The sequence below is a fragment of the Cydia pomonella genome, unplaced genomic scaffold (genome assembly GCF_033807575.1).
Source record: "Cydia pomonella isolate Wapato2018A unplaced genomic scaffold, ilCydPomo1 PGA_scaffold_99, whole genome shotgun sequence".
Classification (NCBI taxonomy): domain Eukaryota; kingdom Metazoa; phylum Arthropoda; class Insecta; order Lepidoptera; family Tortricidae; genus Cydia; species Cydia pomonella.
In genome coordinates, this window is record NW_026907932.1 from 49,056 (window position 1) to 55,480 (window position 6,425).

Here is a 6,425-nt window from a genome sequence, read left to right on the forward strand (position 1 = left end):
GTCAAAAGTAGTGATTTGTGTTAAGCAGCTTTCGGCTGCTGACGCGGTTAATGGACATTTTTCAGGAAACAAATTTTAAAAATGATATGATTGGGTTTCGAAAGCTTTGACTAAAGCTCTCGATTTACTGTTTTCATTAATGTAATAATTATTATTCCATAATCTAGAAATATATCAACATTAAAAAAATATTTTCAGAATCGTTCCGCCGCTAACTATTTTTCAGTTGCAATATTTACAGTTAGCGAAGAAAGTCGTTTCTGAAAGCTTTTTCTGAAAGTCCATGATAGCGGCCTACTTTAGTGTAAATTTATAAACTTCTTAATGTCTAGACGTTCCCCAAAAGTAGTGATTTGTGTGAGGAAGATTTCGGCCGCTGACTCGGCCAATGGATATTTTTCGGGAATCGACTTTGAAAAGCGATTTTTTTGGATTTTATAAATTTAGACAAAATCTCTTGATTTACGGTTTTCATTAATGTAATTATTACTTTCCATAACCTAGAAATATATCAACGTTTAAAAAAATATTTTCAGAATTGTTCCGCTGCTAACTATTTTTCAGTTGCAATATCTATAGTTAACGAAGAAAGTCGTTTCTGAAAGCTTTTTCTGAAAGCCCATGATAGCGGCCTACGTTAGTGTAAGTTTGTAAGCGTCTTAATGTCTACAAGTTCGTCAAAAGTAGTGATTTGTGTCAAGAAGCTTTCGGCCGCTTACGTGGCCATTGGATATTTTTTGGGAGATAAATTGTAAATGTGATATGATTGGGTTTCGAAAGCTTTAACAAAAGCTCTTGATTTACGGTTTTCATTAGTGTAATTATTACTTTGCAAAATCTAGAAATATATCAACTTTTAAAAAAATATTTTCTGAATTGTTCCGCCGCTAACTATTTTTCAGGTGTAATATCTATAGTTAGCGAGGAAAGTCGTTTCTGAAAGCTTTTTCTGAAAGCCCATGATAGCGGCTTATGTTGGTGTAAGTTTCTTAGCGTCTTAATGTCTGGAAGCTTATCAAAATCACTGATTTCTGTCAAAAACTTTCAGCCGCTGACTCGGCCAATGGATATTTTTCGGAAAACAACTTTGTAAAGTGATATGATTGGGTTTCGAAAGCTTTGACGAAAGCTCTCGATTTACGGTTTTCATTAATGTAATTATTACTTTGCAAAATCTAGAAATATATCAACATTTAAAAAAATATTTTCAGAATTGTTCCGCCGCTAATGATTTTTCAGTTGTAATATGTAAAGTTAGCGGAGGAAAGTCGGTTTTGCAAGCTTTTTCTGAAAGCCTATGATAGCTGCCTACGTTGGTGTAAGTTTGAAAGCGTCTTAATTTCTACAAGTTCGACAAAAGTAGTGATTTGTGTCAAGAAGCTTTCGGCCGCTAACGTGGCCAATGGATATTTTTCGGGAAATAAATTGTAAAAGTGATATGATTGGGTTTCGAAAGCTTTAACAAAAGCTCTTGATTTACGGTTTTCATTAGTGTAATTATACCTTTGCAAAATCTAGAAATATATCAACATTTTGTAACACTTTGGGGTATCCACCCAGTGTTATAAACAGCTGAGTAGCATATTATATAGGTACTTTATAGGTTAGAAAATGGTATGTTTGTTTTGGTAAGATTTGGTAGTTGAAATGTCTTCGACACGGATGTCATAGTGGGTCAGTCAAGGACTGAGACCTGTAGTGATATTTTCAACTTTACATATACGCTTTTAGCTATATTGAGTGGACAAAACTTACCGGAGCGGTAGGTCAGTCTGTGCGTTCACTCCGTTGCATTTTGCGCATCCATGTCGTGTTCCTGCGTTGTGCTAGGACACAGGCACTTTGTTTTCGTTGTGGTATATACATTTCACAATTGAAATACATTTTAAAACATAGAAATACCACGTATTAACAGTATGATTTCGATAAAACCGAGCAGTTGTTTATTTCAGCGGTAGACACTGACGGCTGTCAATGTCATTTGGTTTTTTTTTGTCCATGGTTCCGTAACAGACGGTCGGTCACACTTGTTGTACGACAATAAACATATACTTGTGGTTCTTTTATCTTTTTATAATTTCCAATTATTAATAAAGTCCGTATTATTTGCTTCCAAAATGAGTAACTCTTTTTATTGTTGATGTTTCGAATTATTCCGAGAGTCAAACCGGTCAGTCGGTATCCATTGAATGGAAGGTTTTCATTCATCAGTTTGTCTGGTTTCTCGGATTGGAATTTTGATAAATCATTGTTCGATCGATCTTCAAGATGTGAAGGATATTAGAAAATCTTTCGGCAATCAATCTTAGGGGTATGTAACCTACTTGAAGGTTTTATTTCCTAAAACTGTGGTAAATTCAAGTTAGTAATCGTTAATGTAATTTTGTTACAGCTCGTCCCAAAATGTGCATAATTTAGCGTCTTAGAGCCTACCTAAAATGGCGGCTGCTAATCTTTTCCCTTCAATTTAACATAACTTGGTGAGTTTCCACACTTTTTAAATATATAAAGAAGGAAAGGCGGAGGTAGTGTGTCCTTTCGCAAATGGGTTAATATAGTGTTTTATGTGGATTTTCCAGCAAAACCTAATGTAACGTCAACCACCTCTTCGTCTTGCCACGCGGTCTGCAGGCGCCGTCGTTGGTATAGGAAATAATGGACCCGGCATAAACCCCGGTAAGTCATTTAATCGCTTCATTGCCGTAATTTAAATCGCGCTGTGCCTCAGTTTAAAATATAATTTTTCTATAAAACTAAACGTGTTAAAACATAATTTTTTTAACCTAGAACATTTTCTTTGTTCTTAGGGTTTTTTCCTGGACCCTGGTTTTTCCTGGACCCTGGTTCTCTAAGGCTGTGCCATCCGGTGGCAGCGTTCTTCTTGGCAGTGTCCGTGAAGTTAAGACTTTTATGATATACCTTTAGTTAAATATGGACCTTTACGCTGAACAGGTAACCTGTAATCCCTGTGAGCAATTGCTTACTGCTAAACATCCCCGGAGGTTGGGGCATAACTTTTACTTTAGACAGTGTTATGTTAGGAAGACAAATTTTGATATTGTTGTCCGTAGACACAGAGATGTCTATGATGTATTTAGTGTAAATTTCAAGAAATAGTGGTGTCACTAAGAAGTATTTAGTATTACTTATTTACTAATAAATAACTCGTGTTGACCGTAGCGGGTCATATATATTTAAGGAATAAAGGTGTGTATTAAATAAATTTGGGATTTTCATTTGGATATGTCATGCGCTTGATGAGGATAGTATCCTGGCGTCCTACCTTAAATTTTTGGATACCTATTCTCACTCCATAGTGGCCTGAACCGCGACCCTATCTATGATTGTAGTTAGCCGAAGGTATTTGTGAACTTTTCAGTAGTGAAGTTTGGTGAGTTCTGGATCACTCCATAGAAACACGTTTCCTTCTATGGAAACGGTCTTTAACAATAATAGAATCAGATCTTCTCCATATCCAGAGCTCACCCACACTATTACAGTGGCATGCCCAACGTATGGCCTATGGAGTATGACATGTCCAAGTGAAACATTTTTGCATTATTTTAGTATTAAGGTTATTTTATGTAAAAGGGATTGCAAGTTATTGTTTTAAATTGTTGCTTGAGTTGGAGGTTAAACTTATAAATTTAACCAACTTATAAATAAAACTATACTACGCTAAATAATTAGCCTTACATAAGAGAAATTTTCTCACTATTTTAAAATACTTTAAAAGGGTTAAAATCTAATAAAGTTTTAACTTACTTTAAAATATTACAATTCAAAACTGACACTGACTTACTTCTGATATTAAATATCAATCTTAAAAAATGGATTTCCTAAATGCGGGATGTAAAATCATACATTTACATAAAGACGAAATGGCACATGAACTGGCGATTCGCAGACTTCCGGTTAATCCTGTATCGCGTCGGTCCAGCTTATGTCATGCGTTAAAACAGACTGCAGATTTAGCCAAAAAGGGTAGTTTGAAGTGCCAGGACTTGTTAATAAGTAACGAAGTTGCCGAATTGGAGCTCTGCCAACGTAAGGTAGAGGAAATAGATTTAGAAGCGAAAGGAGACTTAACGGCGTCGGCGATTGATAGACTATCCTCGCGATGCAAATATCTTTTGTGTCGTGTTTCACGGTTACCTCAGGAGACCGAAGCGGTACTTCTGTTGAAAACATTAATTACTTCTTTATTAGATCGGTTGAATGAGCAAGGCTCTTCTGCGTCGTCTGGGTCAGATGATGATTTTCAATCTCCTAACGAATCTCGTATTGTTAGGGAAATTATTTATAAAACGGACAAGACTTTCAACATAAATTCCTTGAATTTGAAATTCAAAGGTGACACCTGCGTTCGTACGTTTCTGTCTCGCCTCGAGGAGTTGCGAGATGCCAGAGGAATCTCAGAGAGTCGTATATATAGGGGATTTCCTGAAGTTCTTGAGGGTCCGGCGTTGTCGTGGTTCCGGTCGCAACGTACGAAACTTACTACATATAAGGAGGTCACCGCGGCTCTACAAGAGGAGTTTGACATACCTGATTTGGATCACCAATTGTTGCAGGAAATACGGGCTAGGACTCAAGCCAAGTCCGAAACAATTGTCTTTTTCGTATCAACCGTGTTAGGGATGTATGAGCGTCTGACGAAGGAGGTTCCTGAGCAAGAGAAGCTGGATACTATGATGCGGAATATTCGCCCAGAGTATTCCAAGGATTTAGCCTTACACGACATAGAATCGATAGAGCAATTGAAGTCTTTGTGTAAGCGCATTGAATTGGCGCAAGTCAAGGCGAAGCAGTTTCGCGAACCGATTCTCTCAAACAAGACTAATGATTCTTCCTCTGACAATCCGTCGAAGAATGTAGAACCTCGTAATAAGTCGTTTCAGTCTCGTTTCCCTAATTCTTCCAGAAACTTTGTTGCTTCTGTGGCACAAAGCTCTTCTCACACGAAATGTTTTCGATGTGGTAGGTCCAATCATAACACTAAAGAGTGTAAGAGCTCTCGAGATCGTTTGCTTTAAATGCGGAGAAAAAGGGGTGAAAACTCCAGAATGTGTTAAATGTAACTCCAAGACAAAAAACTAAATAGGGTCTTTTCTGCTAATAACAATTCTAGATCTTCTGCTCCCTGTCGTGCAGAAAAGACAATCTTCTTTAATCCTCCGAAGGGAGATGACAGGGTATATGCTCTCTTAAATATACTTAACTTGAATTTCAAGGCGTTATTAGATTGTGGAGCCAGTGTTAGTTTCCTGGGCCACAACAGCCATTTAGTATTCGCCACCGGTGGGATACCTATTCAAAAACATACTAAACCGGTTATGGTGATGTAGCTGACGATCATCGAATCGTAGCCACTGAATATATGATTATACCAGTAAATTATAAAGGTCAAGTTAAACTTATACATTTTAATATTCAACCGGAGATTGCTACTCCAATGGTACTTGGTTTAAACTTTTGGAGAGCCTATGGATTAGCTCCTGGCCTCATTACTGATATAGAAAAGACTGATTCTCATTATATTGCTAGTCTTGACGTTTTACCGTCAGAGACAGGACTTACTACATATGATTCTTTATCTTCTGAACAAAAATCTCAACTTGAGACTACTAAATCTCTTTATGATCAAATTGATACGGATAAGGTTGGTCTGGGAAAGACTCACTTAATTGAACATGTTATAAATACTGGGGATACTCCTCCGATAAAACAAAAATATTATCGACTTAGTCCTTTTAAACAAGCTGCTTTAGCGAAAGAAGTTGATCGTATGCTGAGGGAAGGAATTGTCGAACCTTCGCATTCTCCATGGAATTCTCCTGTCGTTATGGTGGAAAAACCTAACGGAGATTTAAGACTTTGTTTAGATAGTAGAAAAGTAAATGCAGTTTCAAAATCTGATGCGTATCCCGTACCACACGTTCAATATATACTGGACAACTTACGCGATGCGAAATTCCTTACATCTCTTGATTTAAGTGCGGCATATCATCAGATCCCTCTTAGTGAAGACTCCAAGGAGAAAACTAGTTTTACTGTACCAGGGAAGGGATTATTCCATTATAAGAGAATGTGTTTTGGTTTAGTAGGTGCCTCTGCTACTATGCAACGTCTCATGGACAATCTCTTTACTTCTCATTTTGATCACAAGGTTTTCTGTTATATTGATGACATAATTATTTGTACTTCCGATTTTGATGAACATATAAGGTTGCTCAATGCCGTTTTTGAAAAACTAAAATCGGCAAACTTAACTATTAATATGAAAAAATCATCCTTCTGTAGGAGTGAACTTAAATATCTTGGGTATTTAGTTGATCGATACGGTCTGCGAACCGATCCGTCTAAAATTGATGTAATTTTAAATTTTCCTACTCCCAAAGATGCTAAGGATATTAAACGTTTTC

The 6,425-nt window shown here is 36.9% G+C and overlaps 1 long non-coding RNA gene across 1 annotated transcript; it reads left to right on the top strand.

The window, feature by feature from the left end:
- Positions 1-2,218: 2,218 nt before the first annotated feature.
- Positions 2,219-3,223, top strand: LOC133534400 (uncharacterized). The gene is made up of 2 exons (XR_009802016.1): positions 2,219-2,311; positions 2,393-3,223. It is a non-coding gene; the product is annotated as an uncharacterized LOC133534400 (long non-coding RNA).
- The last annotated feature ends 3,202 nt before the right edge of the window (positions 3,224-6,425 follow it).